General features: G+C 33.2%; 1 non-coding gene across 1 annotated transcript; it reads right to left on the reverse strand.

The window, feature by feature from the left end:
• Positions 1–797: 797 nt before the first annotated feature.
• On the reverse strand, positions 798–869 carry Trnaw-cca (transfer RNA tryptophan (anticodon CCA)). The gene has a single exon. It is a non-coding gene; the product is annotated as a tRNA-Trp (tRNA).
• Between the last annotated feature and the right edge of the window lie 18,051 nt (positions 870–18,920).

An 18,920-nucleotide genomic window follows, 5' to 3' on the forward strand; every position in this document is an offset into this window, starting at 1 on the left:
TAACACACATCATTCTACACTCAATTTAGTACCCAATGCCAAATTTCATGTAAATCGAATGATATATAGGGACTTTGTTGCACCAGTTACGTAAAATCGGACGAAAATATATATGGGAGCTATATCTAAATCTGGACCGATTTTCAGGAAACTTAACACACATCATTCTACACTCAATTTAGTACCCAATGCCAAATTTCGTGCAAATCGAAGGATATATAGGGAATTTGGTGCATCACTTACATAAAATCGGACGAAAATATATATGGGAGCTATATGTAAATCTGAACCGATTTTCACGAAATTGAACACACATCGTTCTAAGCTTAATTCATTACGCTGTGCCAAATTTCGTGCAAATCAAAATATATTTAGGGACTTTGGTGCACTATTTACCTAAAATCGGACGAAAAAATATATGGGAGCTATATCTAAATCTGAACCGATTTTCAAGAAATTTAACACACATCGTTCTAGACTCAATTCAGTATGCTGTGCCGATTAGCACATTTAATTTCGCCCGATTCTATCTCAATGGTCCTCCAAAGATTCTATGTCTGTTCTATCTACAGCATATTGTATATATTAACATCTCTTGTATGTACCCTAAGTGAAGGGTATCATATAGTCGGCCCCGTCCGACTTTTGAACTTTCTTTACTGCTTTTTATCATAAAATTCAAGTTTTTTTATATTTTTAATTTTTTGTAAATTGAAATTTAATATTAATACTATTAATTTTTCATATATTTTATATGTTTATATAGAAAATAATAAAAAAAAAATATTCACGTGTTGTGACCCCGACGTGATTTGAACACGCAACCTTCTGATCTGGAGTCAGACGCGCTACCGTTGCGCCACGGAGTCATATGGAGGGTGGGTGGTAACCATGGCATATTAGCAGCAACAAGTATTTATTTGAAATCTTTTTCAAATATACATACCTATTTGTTTAATTTATTGTTATGTATGTTAGAATGTATGTACATATGATTTGAAATACATTCTGAAATTAAATCGAATTATTTTTTAATTTAGAAAAAATGAGACTGTGATAACAAGTGGGAACAACTTTGATTAAAATTTAATATATTTATTTAAACATAAAGTATATTTGGAATAAGATTAAGGTATGAGATTAGAATATATATATATATATATATATATATATATGTGTGTGTGGGTGCGTGTGTGTGTTAAGTTCCTGTAGTTCCACTTCGAATAAAAATTTCAATACATTTTTGTGATTACCTTTATAGAAATATTTTAATTTTTACATATTTTTATTTCACAACCTTCCTAGGGGTCTCCATACCCCCTCTATAATATTGATCGGAAAAAGAGGTGTATTTTTCACATTCTTTAATAAATTTTAAAATTTTTAATTAACAAAAATTTTTTTCATAACTACAACAAATTCCCACTGCAAAACATGTTTTATGATCCAGTTAACATTTTTTTCCCTCCGATCGCAATTTTTTTTTTTTTTGGTTCAGTTTTATTACCATTAACAACACCAGGGGCTGTTGTTACTACATCGCTTGGTACTAATTTGCAGGGAATTTTTGGGTTACCATTCCAAATTCAAAACTCAAATTCAACATCATCATAAATTCATGTATTTATTAGTCGGTTATTCCTACTGTGCGGAGGTACCAGCTCCGCACTGCCATTGATGTGATGTGATGACACCACCAACATCACCGGTAGCTATTTGAACTTGTCAGAATTTGCGCGGGCTCATCATCATCCTCACCTGCCAAAAACCGCATCATACGTACGTAAGTGAGTTAGTGAATCATGGCTTTTGTTATTGTTGTTGTAAAGTGTCGGTGTTGTTTTTGTTGCTGTTGTCATATTGCATATCCGCTTCATTTTTTGTTGTGGTCTTCTAAAGAGCTATGAATCTGATTGTGGTTTTTGCCATTTTTTTAGCACTGAGAAGTGATGGGCTGGTGGGTTGGTTAGGTTGATTCGGTTGGTTGTCTTGAAAATATTTACACGTTATGACAACGAACGAACGAACGAAGGAAAAAAATATTTTTATTTACATACATTAAAAACATACAAATTATGTTTAGGAGATTTTTTTCGCGTTTGAAGATCTACGACATATGTACTCAGTCGTTCACTCAATCACTTCGTCATTCACTTGTGTGACTGAGAATCCATCATTTTTTCTGTTGTTGAGGAGGTTTGATGTCGTTTTGAACGAATGGTAACGACAAGTCATCAGATTTTTTTTCTTTTGGTGGATACCTTCTATTTTGGTTCGCTATAATTGGAAGGTGGGGTATGGTTGTTGGATTCATCTTCAGGTGTGGAGGATCTTTATGCTTGAGAGAGATTTTCAGAGTTGTTTTTTTTTTTGGAAAAGATTAAGCCTAGAATGATGTGTGTCAAGTTTCGTGAAAATCGGTTCAGATTTAGATATTGCTCCCATATATATTTTCGTCCGATTTTATGTAAATGGTGCACCAAAGTCCCTATATATCTTTCGATATGCATGAAATTTGGTACAGCGTACTGAATTGAGTCAGGAATGATGAGTGGTAAGTTTTGGGAAAATCGGTTCAGATTTAGATATGTATCCCATATATATTTTCGTCCGATTTAAGGTAAATGGTGCACCAATGCCTCTATATATCTTTCGATTTGCACGAAATTCGGCGCAACATACTAAATTAAGCCTATAATGATGTGTGCCAAGTTTCGTGAAAATCGGTTCAGATTTAGCTATAGCTCCCATATATATTATCGTCCGATTTAAGGTAAATGGTGCACCAAAGTCCCTATATATCTTTCGATTTGTGTGCAAATCGGCACAACATACTAAATTTAGCCTAGAATGATGTCTGCTAAGTTTCGTGAAAATCGGTTCAGATTTAGATATAGCTCCAATATATATTTTCGTCCGATTTAAGGTAAATGGTGCACCAAAGTCCCTATATATCTTTCGATTTGCACGAAATTTGGCATAGAATACTGAATTGAGTCAAGACTGATGAGTGGTAAATTTCGGCAAAATCGGTTCAGATTTAGATATAACTCCCATATATAGTTTCGTCCGATTTAAGGTAAATAGTGCACCAAAGTCCATATATATCTTTCGATCTGCATGAAATTCGACACAGCGTACTTAATTAAGCCTAAAATGATGTGTGCCAAGTTTCGTGAAAATCGGTTCAGATTTAGATATAGCTCCCATTTATATTTTCGTCCGATTTAAAGTAAATGGTGTACCAAAGTCCCTAAATATCTTTCGATTTGCTCGAAATTTGGCATAGCGTACTGAATTGAGTCTAGAATGGTGAGTGGTAAGTTTCGGGAAAATCGGTTTAGATTCAGATATAGCTCCCATATATATTTTCGTCCGATTTTATGTAAATGGTGCACCAAAGTCCCTATATATCTTTCGATTTGCAGGAAATTTGGCACAACGTACTGAATTAAGCCTAGAATGATGTGTGCCAAGTTTCGTGAAAATCGGTTCTAATTTAGATATAGCTCCCATATATATTTTCGTCCGATTTAAGGTAAATGGTACACCAAAGTCCCTATATAACTTTCGATTTGCACGAAATTTGGCACAGCGTACTGAATTAAGCGTAGAATGATGAGTGGTAAGTTTCGAGAAAATCGGTTCAGATTTCGGTATAGCTCCCATATATACTTTCCTCCGATTTTATGTAAATGGTGCAGCAAAGTCCCTATATATCCTTCGATTTGCATGATATTTAGCACAGCGTACTGAATTGTGCCTAGAATGATGCGTGCCAAGTTTCGTGAAAATCGGTTCAGATTTAGATATAGCTCCCATATATATTTTCGTCCGATTTTATGTAAATGGCGCAACAAAGTCCCTATATATCCTTCGATTTGCATGAAATTTGGCATAGCGTACTGAACTGAGTCTAGAATGCTGTGTGATACGTTTCGAGAAAATCGGTTCAGATTTAGATATATATATTTTTTAAAAAATTCGTACTTAAAAAGGTGTCTGAGCTTCGTCACTCTCCACCGATTTTTCTCCATATGATTTATGGCCTGGCATACCATGGCTCTGATCATTGCCTTTATAATCCGCTCTAGCTTCTAGCATTGATTTATTATGCTTGTCATATATTCTGTTTCTTCTTCTTCTCTATTTTTTTTCGGCAAGACAATGCGCGCATGCGTGGTCATCATCGAGTGTTTGGTTAAGAGAACTTCGTTAATGGCGGTACTTATTATGACGGCAGATATGGTGGTCGTTGTAGTTGTTGTTAGTTTTGGGGGGTTTCTCTTCATTTCATTGCATTTTCGGTCATATTTTCAAGTTGGCGAAGGAAGCAGCTGAAGAGGAGGTTTGGAAGAAGACGAAAAAGAACGTTCGCAATGCAATCCAAGCTATGAACCGAAATGAAATGTTAAAAGGTTAATTGGCATTATTTGTTCATGGAACAATTGTTAATTCATATGTTGTGGATGGATAGACAAGCAACGAATGGTGATCTGAGACGAAGTCCACCATACCATATCTTCTCTATGTTCGTCCGTCCGGTGTGGAATGATGGACTTCGTACTCGTACATAGAATGAATGTTTTGTGGCTGTCTCTTCTGGTTCTCATGCGAATCTCTGTTTGGTTGATTATTTGTTTTTCGGAACATCTTCAATTATTACCGCTTAGCCTTAGTCTCCGGCATCCTCTTCTTCTTCTTGCACTTCTTCTTCAGTCAGACTTCGACTCCATTGTTAATTCCTCAAGTGGCCGACAATTTTTATGTCCATTTTTGATGACTATTAAGTGCGTGTTTTTCACGTCCACAAAAATGGCCGTTGAGGTTTCCTCTGATAACAACAAAAGCAGCAGCAACAACAACAATAATAGTAAAATTAAAAGTGTTGTTACGTTTATTAATTAAAAATTATTTATATGACAATAAAAAACCAACCACAATTTAACTGCGAATTTTATGTGACCCGGCTACAACGTCAAACATTTGGCCAAAAGAATTTATCTATTTTTTTATTTTAAATGATGGAATTATGTCCGGCTATGGATAGTGTTGCTCTGGTTGTTTTTTTTTTTCATTTTTATACCCTTCACCACACTGTGGTACAGGGTATTATGTCTTTGTGCATATGTTTGTAACAGGCAAAAATAATCGAGATAGACCCATGGTTCCTTTTGAGAATATGCATAGAATCACTTTCTGAATCGATTTATGCATGTCCGTCCGTCCGTCCGTCCGTCCGTCTGTCCGTCTGTCCATGTTAAATTGTAAACAAAGTACAGGTCGCATTTATGATCCGATTTGGATGAAATTTGGCACAGCTCATTTGTTTGGCCCAAGGACGAACCCTATTGAAATTGGGAAAAATCGGTTCAGATTTAGATATAGCTCCCATATATATTTTTGTTCGATTTACGGACTTTAGACCCTGAAAATCTTTCGATTTGCACGAAATTTGGCATAGCGTACTGAATTGAGCCACGAAAGATGTGTGCCAAGTTTCGTGAAAATCGGTTCAGATTTATATATAGCTCCCATATATAGTTTCGCCCGATTTACGGACTTTAGACCCTGAAAATCTTTCGATTTGCACGAAATTTGGCATAGCGTACTGAATTGAGCCACGAAAGATGTGTGCCAAGTTTCGTGAAAATCGGTTCAGATTTAGATATAGCTCCCATATATAGTTTCGGCCGATTTTTGGTAAATGGCGTACCAAAGACCCTATATATCTTTCGATTTGCACGAAATTTGGCATAGCGCACTGAATTAAGTCTAGAATGATGTGTGCAAAGTTTCGTGAAAATCGGTTCAGATTTAGATATAGCTCCCGTATATATCTTCCTCCGATTTAAGGTAAATGGTGTACCAAAGTCCTTATATATCTTTCGATTTGCATGAAATTTGGCATAACGTACTGAATTGAGGCTAGAATGATGTCTGCCCAGTTTCGCGATAATCGGTCCAGATTTAGATATAGCTCCCATATATAGTTTCGTCCGATTTCATGTTAATGGTACCCCAAAGTCCCTATATATCTTTCGATTTGCAGGAAATTTGGCATAACGTACTGAATTGAGCCTAGAATGATGTCTGCCCAGTTTCGAGAAAATCGGCCCAGATTCAGATATAGTTTCGTCCGATTTCATGTAAATGGTGCACCAAAGTCCCTATATATCCTTCGATATATTTGGATAGAGCTTCCATATATATTTTCGCCCGATTTTAAGTAAATTGGACATCAAACTCTTCATGCTAGTCAGGTTGACATCAAATTTTGCACAACGTACAAAATTGAGCATAGAATTACGTAGTTGCGTTTTCTAGAAGTACAGACATAGCCCAACAGATAACCTATTTATATTTGATTGAAGTCGATTTATATAACTTATGGATATATAGGTAGATTCACATTTAGATAAATATCACATATTTTATTTCATCCAATTTCATGTTAATAGTTCTGTTTAATATATCCATAGTGGTGAAGGGTATCATATAGTCGGCCCCGTCCGACTTTACTACTTTCCTTACTGGTTGTAGTTGTTGTTGTTATTGTTATAAAACATGTTTGTAGTAATTATCTTGAATAAAAAGGAATTTTTATTATCAATTTGAAATGTTATGAAGACGTTATGTGGATCAAGACAAGAGATAAGTTAAATACCGAGCGGAAACATTAAAGGCTTTTAGAGTTCTTGAAAAAAAACGTTTCAAGCGTTTCAAAACCATTTTTTTTAAATCCACGCCTATTTTGAAATATCCACGCCTTGAAAATCTATTTTTAAAAATTCACGCCTTGAAAATCTATTTTTAAAAATCCACGCAAGAAATCTATTTTTAAAAATCCACACCTTGAAAATCTATTTTTAAAAATCCACGCCTTGAAAATGTATTTTTAAAAATCTACGGCTTGAAATCTATTTTTAAAAAATCCACGCCTTTCTCTAGACCTTGAAAAACTATTTTTAAACCAGTCAGCGTAGCAGTATAGTCGGACGGGGCCAACCATACGATGCCCTACACAACTACGACGGAGTTCTAACTTTCTGCTGATGTTGTTATCCCGAGCCTGGGAAATATTTCCTGTTATTTGCACCCTCTTGTCCGATTAGAGGTCAAAACAGCACCTTTTCCATATACTAACATATTTTCCGAACATTACTAATATTCAGTACAGCCCATTTAATTACTTGTCCAGATTGTCTTCAGCATGGACTGTATGGTGATGAACGGCATATAACTGTGGCCTATAGATTCGAAAAATTACAAAAAAATTAAGTTTTCGGTCCACTTCATCCCAAAATTATTATCTGATCATCAGCGAAAATTATAGTTGTTGCCCTTAATTATACCTGGATCCCCATAGAAAATTTCAAATCGATCACCGCTATATTTCCGCCCTCTAGTGTGATAATGGGTTACTAAATAATATCTGAATACGTAAGCACCTGTAAATATTTACGTGTAACTCCCACATCTGAGTACATATGATAATATAATTGGTATCAATTTAAAGGCCAAACGACTCCTCTTGGATATACTATCAACTTCTGGGGTCGATCTCCTTCAGGGGTAAATATATACGCTATAGAATACAAATTTTGTAATTTTTCACACAATAGTCAGGGTCCATTTGACCCACTAAATATTGACCGATCTTTATCGAAACAGGTATGCTTATTCTTTAACCCGATCCCCTTTTCCATGTAAAAAATCGCGGTGTTTGGCCCATAATTGTAGCCCCTAGAGCAACTAGAACCAGTAAGGAAAGTAGTAAAGTCGGACAGGGCCGACATTATGATACCCTTCACCACTTTGGGTGTATTCAACAGGACCATTGATAGGTTTCGTGTCAACCGGTGCAACATTTACCTAAACTCCAACGAATATACAAATGGGAGCTTTATCTAAATCTGAATCGATTTCAACAACAATTATATGTCAATCGAGCAAACTTTGGGTCTTTAGTGCACGCTTTACATAAAATCGAAGGAATATATATATATATATATATATATATATATGGGAGCTATATCTAAATCTAAACCGATTTTCACGAAACTAAACACATAGCATTCTAGGCTCAATTCAGTACGCTATAACAACTTGCGTGCAAATCGATAGATATACAGGACTTTGGTGTACCATTTACATAAAATCGGACGAAACTATAATATAGGAGCTATATCTAAATCTGAACCGATTTTCGCGAAATTTAACACACATTATTCTAGACTTAATCGAGTATGCTATGCCAAATTTCGTGTAAATCGAAGGATATATAGGGACTTTGTTGCACCATTTACATAAAATCGGACGAAAGTATATATGGGAGCTATATCTAAATCTGAACCGATTTCCACGAAACTTAGCACACATCATTCTAGACTTAATTCCGTACGCTGTGCCAAATTTTGTGTAAATCGAAGGATATATAGGGACTTTGGTACACCATTTTCAGAAAATCGGACGAAAATATATATGGGATTTATATCTAAATCTAAACCGATTTTCAAGAAATTTAACACACATCATTCTTCTCGTAATTCAGTACGCTATGCGAAATTTCGTGCAAATCCAAGGATATATAGGGGCTTTGGTGCACCATTTACATAAAATCGGACGAAACTATATATCGGAGCTATATCTCAATCTGAACTGATTTCCACGAAACTTAGCACACATCACTCTAGACTTATTTGCGTACGCTATGCCAAATTTTGTGCAAATGACCTATGCCAACTTTCATCCAAATCGGATCATAAATGCGACCTGTACTTAGGTTACAATTTAACATGGACAGACAGACGGACGGACGGACGGACATGCGTAAATCGACTCAAAAAGTGATTCTATGCATATTCTCAAAAGGAACCATGGGTCTATCTCGTTTTCTTTTGCCTGTTACAAACATATGCACAAAGACATAATACCCTGTACCACAGTGTGGTGAAGGGTATAAAAATCCACGCCTGGTTCTAGGCATTGAAAAAATAGTTTAAAAATCCACGAATTGTTCTCGGCCTGAAAAAAAAAATTTATGAAAAATCCAGGTAATTCTCTAAGCACAGAATTTTTTTTATTTTTTTTAATACAATCCTTGTTCTAGACCTGGAAATCTATTTTTTTTAATCCACGCTTTTTTCTAGGCACAGAAAACTTTTTTTAATTCCATGTCGTTTTCTAAGCACAGATTTTTTTTAAATCCACGCCTTGTTATTTGTATTTCTTAAATTTCTTATTTTTTCGATTTTGTATTTTTTTTTTTATTTTCGTATCTTCTTCTAAATCTCTTACCCCACAACTATCCAATCCCATCACGATTGCTTATCATATCCGAAGCACTTAAACAACTATTACAACAATTAAAATAATTTTCAACACAACATTTTTTTTGGAAATTAGATATTTATGAGTGGCTTTCGAACCCAAAGACCATAATTAAACACATAAAAATAAATCGGGACAAGCAGTGAATGATCTCCAAAATATTGGTTATTTGGCTGTTAAACGATTGTAATCGCCAAAGTAGTTACAAATGACCTTCAAGCTAAAAACCACAAAAAATTGGATGGACCACAAACTTGTTGCCAACTCGAAGAAGTAAATCAAATTTGTTCGGAAAAAGAAAAACCACCATTGGAATCTTCAATGCTTCACTTTGATTTTCAAGCTGTCATCTGCAAAGACTAAGTCAACGATGGACAAGTGGCAATATCAACGATCACCATGGCGTTGTAATGGCCAGGGAAGTGCGCAACCAGGCAGTCTGGCACAAGCCTAAACGTTATCATCTTCCCCGACATCACCATCATCCGCATCTTCATCATTATTGCTATTATTTTTATCAATGTTAGGTAGCATTTGTTATGGTATTGCCGGATGATTTTGAAAGCCATCGTCGTCGCCATTACCAATCCGTTAGGCGAGCGATCGCAAGCGACCGACCAACAGCCATTATCGTCATTTGTACATTCACAAATAGTTTTTCGGATGGAAAGGCGTTGGGAATTGTCCAATACCATCTAAAGCTAAACAGCAACAACAACTCGAACAACAACAACAATGGCAGCATCACCACCATTACTGTCGTCATTACCAACCACCTCTGAAATGCAATCCCAAAGACCTCTCTTCTGCAGTTGATCTTCTTCACATGGTTTGAAAATTGTTCGCTTCGGTTTTTTTCGTGGCCTGTGGTATTGGGTTATTTGCTTTTAATTTGTTTGAAGTTTCAAGGCATACAGCAATGATTTTCCGAATAATAAAAAAACATCGAAAATTAAATTGAAATAATTAAAATAAAAAACTATAACAGAAAATTTAGTTTCTATTGACCAATATTGAGATGTAACGGCTTTCGAATAAAAAAAAAAAAAAAAAAAAAAAAACTATATTTTTGGAAGCTATTAATAATTGCTGATATAACAAAACATTTTTGAAGGCTATGAACAACCGCGATTTGTTTTAAAAAAATATTTTGGAGACTATCAACCAACTAGCAGTTAAAAAAAAATTTTGGGGACTTGAACAAGCATGGATTTTTAAAAATATATTTTCAAGGCCTAAAACAAGGCGTGGATTTTTATACCCTACACAACTATGTTGTAAGGGTATTTTAGCTTTGTGCAGCCCCAAGTGTTTTTAACGCAGCGAAATACTGGTCCTAGACCCACCTTTAAATATACCGATCGTCATATCTCGACTAGCTGAGTCGATCTAGGCATGTGTGTCCGTCCGTCTGTCCATTATATTTTGTAAACACGATACAGGTCACAGTTATGGAACAATCTTCTCGAAATTTTGCATGTAGGATGGGTTCTGGCCAATGAAGACCCCTATTTTTGTTGGTAAAGATCGGTTAATATTTAGGAGATGAAATGGACCAAATACTTAATTTCTTGTCGGTTGCTATACCCTTCACCACACTGTGCTACAGGGTATTATGTCTTTGTGCATATGTTTGTAACAGGCAAAAAGGAAACGAGATAGACACATGGTTCCTTTTGAGAATATGCATAGAATCACTTTCTGAGTCGATTTATGTCCGTCCGTCTGTAGATGTTAAATTGTAAACAAAGTACAGGTCGCATTTATAATCCGAATTGGATGAAATTTAGCACAGCTCATTTATTTGGCCCATAGGCGAACCCTATTGGAATTATGAAAAATCGATTCAGATTTAGATATAGCTCCAATATATATTTTCGTCCGATACAGGCACAAAAATCCCTATATATCTTTTGATTTGTACGAAATTTTGCATAGGGTACTGTATTAGGTCCAGAATGATGTGTACTAAGTTTCGTGAAAATCGGTTAGATTTAGATATAGCCCCCATATAAATTTTCATCCGATTTATGGTAAATGGTGCACCAAAGGTCCTATATATCTTTCTAGTTGCACGAAATTTTGCCTGGGGTACTGAATTAGGTCTAGAATGATGTGTGCTAAGTTTCCTGAAAATCGGTTCAGATTTATATATAGCTCCCATATATATTTTCGTCCGATATAAGGTAAATGGTGCGCCAAAGTCCCTAAATATCTTTCGATCTGCACGAAATTTGGCACAACGTAATTAATTAGGTCTAGAATCGTGTGTGTTAAGTTTCCTGAAAATCGGTTCAGATTTAGATATAGCTCCATATATAATTTCGTCCGATTTTATGTAAATGGTGCACCAAAATATCTGAAAATTATTCGATTTACACGAAATTCGTCATAGCGTGCTGAATTAAGTCTAGAATGATGTTGCTAAGCTTCGTGAAAAGATCCATAGCTAGGCCGATGGGATAAGCAATCGTGATTGGAATTTTTTTGGGGATGAAGAGATTTTGGAGGCTATTAACAAAACCAGGTCTATATTCAGGCGTGGATTTAAAAAAAAAATCAGGTCTATATCCAGGCGTGGACTTTTTTGAAACAAAAGACTTAAGCACCAAACTTTTGAGATAATAAGCAATGCCAATAACAATTCTCCAAATAATTTTGCTCTACTTAAAAGTCAAAATTAATTTAATTTGTTTACCAAAAAATCGATTGGACTTCCATTTGTTTTGTTCCGCCACTTTGAATATTTTCAAAAATTTCATCATACTCTGTGGCATGAGAAACATGCAGCGGTCTCTTCCAAAGGAAGGCATTGTTTCGAAGTCTCATTACATCGACGATTTGTATTTAAAATAATTACAGACATACACACACACACACGCACACATCTACTACATTAGATAGAGGCACGCATCGTAGGCATAGCAATGGATGGAACTGCAATCAACCCCCATTTATTTGAAAAACAAAACGAAAAATTCCCAAAAATAAATAAAACCAAAACAACAATTAAAAAAAAAGAAATAAAAAAATTCAAACAATACTGAAAACTAAATTTTTTACCCAAATAAATTCTCTGAAAACCAAAATCTATTGATTTCCTTCGTTTGCCATTAAACTGCCAGCCCCTAGTGCAGGGAGGAGGGAGAAAGGAGGGGTATGGTTTGGGTAATTACATAATTTTCTTGAAAACAGAAGTACTTAGAAAAAAGAAATAAAAACAATTGTAAAAACTGGCTGCTATTTGGCAAAATATCGATATCGTCAGTAGCAAAAAAATTGGAAAAATAGGAGAAGACAAATACTTTCAAATCTGAAAAAAATATTTGTATGGTGTTAACATTTGTTTTTAATTTTTTTTCGTTAAACGGAAGCCTTAAAAGTCTGGTTAAACAAAAAAAAAAAAAACTCGTAAACAAATGTAATTCCTTCTCGAAACAAGAGATTCGTTGTAGTTCAATCTTCAAAAAAACAAAACAAAAAATTTGGAAAGGGGGAACAGAGGGGAAGGCTGTTCTGTCTGGGTTTTGCCAAAAAATAAAAGTGAATAGACCGACCAACCGATCGATCGACAGTAAATAGGACTGAATAATAGGTGGCGTAAACAAACATTTTAAGTGTGAAGATTTCAACATCATCTGACGCTGAGAGAGAGAGGTTGGCAGACAGGCCAGGAATTGTTGGTTGTTTGGTTGTCAGTGGCCTCAAGGTAACTTAGATTGGTAACGGGAACAGGTAATTGTTGTAGTACACGGTTTCTAAGTAAAGTAATAAAGCCTTTGGGGCATTTGTTGTCGGTATTGAAAAAAATATTTTTTTTGATGTTCCGCATCATTGTTAACAAGAAAATCTTTATCAAAAAATTAACCTTGATTTTGACAAAGAATGGGGTTTTTTGATGGAAAGGATTTGGAGAGGGTCAACATTGGGTAGCTATCGAAAAAAAACAAAAAATAATAATTTAAAGAACAAAAAAAGTAATTAAAATAAATAAATATAATAAAGATAGAAAAATGGGTATATAAAACACAATAAAAATAAATTTAAGGTCCATATGTAGACGTGGATTTGGCCTTGGAAAAAAGTTTAAAAAAAATCCATGCCTAGATGTAGGTGTTCAAAAAACATTTAAAAAAATATTAAAAAAAATACACTGATACTATAGCCTTCCAAAAACATATTCTTTAAAAGATCCTTCCAAAAATATTCTTCAAACCAGTGAGCGGAGCAATATAGTCGGATGGGCCCGACCATACGATACCCTACACTACTTCTACGAAAATATAACTTTCTGTAGTTCTATATTCTAAGCTAGGGCAATATTTCGCGATATTTGCAACCTCTTGAACGACTAGGGGTCAACAAATATTACTAATATTCTCTGCAGCCCTTCTAATTACATGTTCAGATTTCCTCCACCGTGGGTTGTGTTGTAATGTTCGGATTTCAATTGTGGCCTATAAATCGACTCAAAAAAAAATTGTTCTCGGTCCATCTCATCCCAATATTATTATCTGATCATCACCGAAAATTAAAGGCGTTGTCTTTGACCATACCTGGATCCTCATGGAAAATTTCGAAGCGATCAGAGCTATATTTCCGCCCTCTAATGTGATAATGGGTTACTAAATAATATATGAATACGTAAGCACTTGTAAATATTTAAATGTAACTCCCACATCCGAGTACATACGACACTATATTTGGTATCAATTTAAAGGCCAAACGACTCCTCTTGGATATACTATCAACTTCTCGGGTCTATGTCCTTCACGGGTAAATATATACGCCATAGAATACAAATTTAGTCATTTTTAACACAAAAGTCAGGGTCCATTTGACCCGCTAAATATTGACTGATCTTTATCAAAACAGGCATGTTTATTCTTTGGCCCGATCCCCTTCTCCATATAAAAATTTGCGATGATTGGGCCATAATTGTGGCCTCTGGAGCAACCAGAAAAACCGGCAAAAATTAAGTATTTGGTCCATTTCATCTCCTAAATATTAACCGATCTTTACCAACAAAAATAGGGGTCTTCATTGGCCAGAACCCATCCTACATGCCAAATTTCGTGAAGATTGGTCCATAATAATCGTGTTGGCAAATTATGATGGACAGACGGACGGAAACACATGTCTAGATCGACTCAGTTAGTCGAGATATGACGATCGGTATACTTAAAGGTGGGTCTAGGACCAATATTTCGCGGCGTTACAGACTCTTGGGGCTGCACAAATCTATAATACCCTGAGAACATAGTTGTGTAGTGTATCAAAATCCACGCCTTGAAAAATATTTAAAAAAAATCCACGCTTTGAAAAAATATTTTTAAAAAAATCCGGGTCTTGAAAAAATATTTTTAAAAAAATCCAGGCCTTGAAAAAAATAGTTGTAAAAAATACACGCCTTGAAAAAAAAAAATTAAAAAACACGCCTTGAAAAATATTTTTTAACAGGTCAACGCCTTGAAAAATATTTTTCAACAGGTCCACGCCTTGAATTTTTTTTTTTTAAATCCACGCCTTGAAAAATATTTTTTAACAAATCCATGCCTTGAAAAAATATTTAAAAAAATTCAGGCCTTGAAAAAATATTTTAAAAAATTACCGCTTTGAAAAATATTTAAAAAAAAATCCAGGCCTTAAAAAATATTTTTAAAAAATCCAGGCCTTGAAAAAATACTTTTTTAAAAATCCACGCCTTAAAAAAATATTTTTAAAAAAATCCAGGCCTTGAAAAACATTTTAAAAAAAATCCACCACTTGAAAAATATTTTTAATAAAAATCCAGGGCTTGAAAAAATATTCTTAAAAAATCCACCACTTGAAAAATATTTTTAATAAAAATCCAGGGCTTGAAAAAATATTTTTAAAAAAAATCCAATCCTCAAAAAATTCAAAAAAAATCTACGCCTTGAAAAAATATTTTTAACAAAATCCACGCCTTGAAAAAGTATTTTAAAAAAAATCCACGCCTTGAAAAAATGTTTTAAAAAAATCCACGCCTTGAAAAAAAATTTTAAAAAAATCCACGCCTTGAAAAATACTTAAAAAAAATCCAGGCCTTAAAAAAATATTTTTAAAAAATTCAAACCTTAAAAAATATTTTTAAAAAAATCCAGGTCTTAAAGAATATTTTTAAAAAAATCCACGACTTAAAAAATCCAAGCCTTAAATAATATTTTTAAAAAAAACCAGGTTTTGAAAAAATATTTTTAAAAAAATCCACGCCTTGTTTTTGTCAAATTTGAACGTTAACGATGTGCATTGAACTGTTGTAGTCTAATTTTATCAATTTCATAAAAATCCAAAACACTTTTGCTGTCAAGTTCACAACCATCACCTAAGTAATTGTTTCGCTGTCAGGGTCAGTTTTTATAAATGATTTTTTTTTTTTCATTTTCCAATTTTTGCCCCAGTAGACCCCCAACCTATTTGGCATGACAAAACTTCCCAGCGTGAGTTTTTTAGTTCAGCTATGGATGAAAGCTGCCGATCATTTATTATAAACATAATGGCAGCAAGTTGCAAAAAAAAACTGTGTGGATTTCACAGGGTTGTTGTCAAAAAACAATGTGTGTTAAGACAAATAATAAATTCATAATTTTTATTGAATGAAATTTGAATGAAAAAAATTTTGTTGGAACTTTCATTCATGAAATTAGGGAGGAAAATACTTTTATTTTTTTAACTAAAATTTGGATATGGCGAACAAAAAAAAAAATTGTGGAAATTCAGATTTCACTTTATTTTTAACTAATTCGTGTAAATTAACCCATATTTGCTTATAAGAAACGTTTTTCGTTTAAAAGCAACTTGTTTCGTATATCCGATTTTTTCAAAAAAAAAAAATTAAAAAATATTTTTTTAATAAATTTAAGACAATATTAACTCACTTTCAAATTTTCGTATTTTTTCTAATTGTTTTTTTTTTTAATAAATGATCATGTTCGTTTCTTAAGTCTTTTGTTTTACTCTAATTACCCCCAAGCAATAATGATATCCTTGTTCCGGCATAATTTCTAAAACCATATTTAACCTAATTTTTGTCTAATTTGCTTATAAGAAATTTTTTTTCGATATTTCAAAAAAAAAAAAAAAAAAAAATAAAAAATATTTTTTTAATAAATTTAAGACAATATTAACTCACTTTCAAATTTTCGTATTTTTTATTTTATTTTCAAATAAATGATCATGTTCGTTTCTTAAGTCTTTTGTTTTACTCTAATTACCCCCAAGCAATGATGATATCCTTGTCCTGTCATAATTTCCATAACCATATTTCGCTTAATTTTTGCCTAATTCGCTTATAAGGAATTGTTTTCGTTTATAAGCAACTTGTTTCTTATATCCGTTTTTTTTCAAAAATTGTAAAAAATCATTTTTTAATAAATTTAAGACAATTCACATTCAAATTTTTGTATTTTTTTCACAATTTGTTTTTTCTTTCAAAATAAATGTTGATGTTCGTTTCTTAAGTCTTTTGTTTTGTTTTACTCTAATTACCTCCAATGATGATATCCTTGTTCTGTCATAATTTCTATAACTATAATTTGTTATATGAATTATTTCAAAACCATGACATTTTCCTGTTATTAAGACATCACAGCCAAACCAACCATCATTTGTCAGTCTTAAGAAGAAGAAAAAAATATATATGAGGTAATACCAGGGCGGGAGCAAAAGTATCATAAGAAAAATGAATGTGGTTAACATTGTTCTTGTGCTTCTTGATTTTTTAATAATAATATTAAAGTAAACTAAATATTATTTTGAAATATATGAAATCATCTGAAAGTCGTACAAAATTTTGTTTTGAAGGTTAAAAAAATATTTTCAATTATGCTACACAATGTGATTGACATAAAGGCGAATTAGCTGTGCCAATCACAGACAAAGACGATTTTTGGCAATTGTTTTTTTTTTATTTTTTTTCAAAATAAATAAACAATACAATAAAATATTGACTTGTGGTTATTTAAGGAAATACCAGCAATAAATTTTGAAATTAAAAATAAAATAAAAAAATTCCCTTCTCAAAAAATATTCCCACAATTTTGGAAAAGGTCAACGCCGCAGATGAACTGGAAGTGTGGTGTTTTTTTTTTTTCAAATATTTTTTTACTTCACATAATAACCGTTATTATTATTACCCAAAATATTAAATAAAAATTATTTAATTAAACTGTAATAATAACGAAAATCTAGATCGAATTTTTGATGACAAAAAAATCGAAGAAGAAGGCACACAAAAACTCCAACACAGAAAATTTGAAACCTCAAGCAAAAATTTAACCATCATTTAGCTGTTTTTTCACTTGTTCTTCTTTAAATGCAGAGGTTTGTTGTTGTTGTCAATGTTTCTTTAAAGCAACAAAAAATCATGACAATTTTGCTTTGCATTGCACACGTTTCAAACATTGAAAATCACATTGACAACGACTTGGCAAAAATAGTTTTAAATAAAAAACAAAAAAAAAAAAAACCAAAAAATGGAACAAAAAACCCTTTGAAATTTACCATTATTTTTGAACATGTTGCCATTGTTGTTGTTGCTGCTATTCTTTTGTTTCAGAAAATTTACAATAAAAAAGTTATTGAATATTTAAAACGTTTAGTTTTTTTTTTTTTTTTTTTTTTTGAATATTATAGCAATTTTTTTTTTTGTTTGACTCAAGCAAATTCATATTATGCTAATTTTTTTGGGTTTTGAAATTATTAGCAAAAAACCAACAACAACAATGAAACAAATTTAAATAACTTCTACAAAAGAAATATTTTTGAAAAATGATTACAGCTAGTAATGAATGGGGATTTTGTACAAAATATATTTTTTCGAGGGCTAAAGAAGACGTAGATTTTTTTAACGAATATTTGTCAAGGACCTTCCTATGAGGTGGATTTTTTAAAGAATATTTATACTCTTCACCACACTTTGGTACAGGGTATTGTGACTTTGTGCATATATTTGTAACAGGTATATGGAAACAAGATAGCCACATGGTTCCTTTTGAGAATATGCATAGAATCACTTTCTGAGTCGATTTATGCATGTCGGTCCGTTTGTCCGTCAGTCCATCTGTTGATGTTAAATTGTAAACAAACTACAGATCGCATTTATCATCCGCTTTGGACGAAATTTGGCATAGATCACTTATTTGGCCCAAGGACGAACCCTATTGAAATTGGAAAAAATCGGTTAAGATTTAGATATAACTCCCATATAAATTTTCGTCCATTCGGTTTGCACGACATTTGGCATAGTGTACTGAATTCAGCCTAGAATGATGTTTGCTAAGTTTCGTGAAATTCGGTTCAGATTTAGATATAGCTCCCATATATATTTTCGTCCGATTTAGTGTAAATGGTGCACGAATGTTCCTATATATCCTTCGATTTGTACGAAATTTGGCATATCGTACTGAATTGAGTGTAGAATGATGTGTTTTAAATTTCGTGAAAATCGGTTCAGATTTAGATATGGCTCCCATATATATATATATATATATATATATATATATATATATTCATCCGATTTAATGTAAATGGTGCACCAAAGTTCCTATATATCTTTAGATATGTAC

Source organism: Musca vetustissima, unplaced genomic scaffold (genome assembly GCF_032173495.1).
Source record: "Musca vetustissima isolate MV318-11 ecotype Yass unplaced genomic scaffold, APGP_CSIRO_Mvet_v1 utg9310, whole genome shotgun sequence".
NCBI lineage: Eukaryota > Metazoa > Arthropoda > Insecta > Diptera > Muscidae > Musca > Musca vetustissima.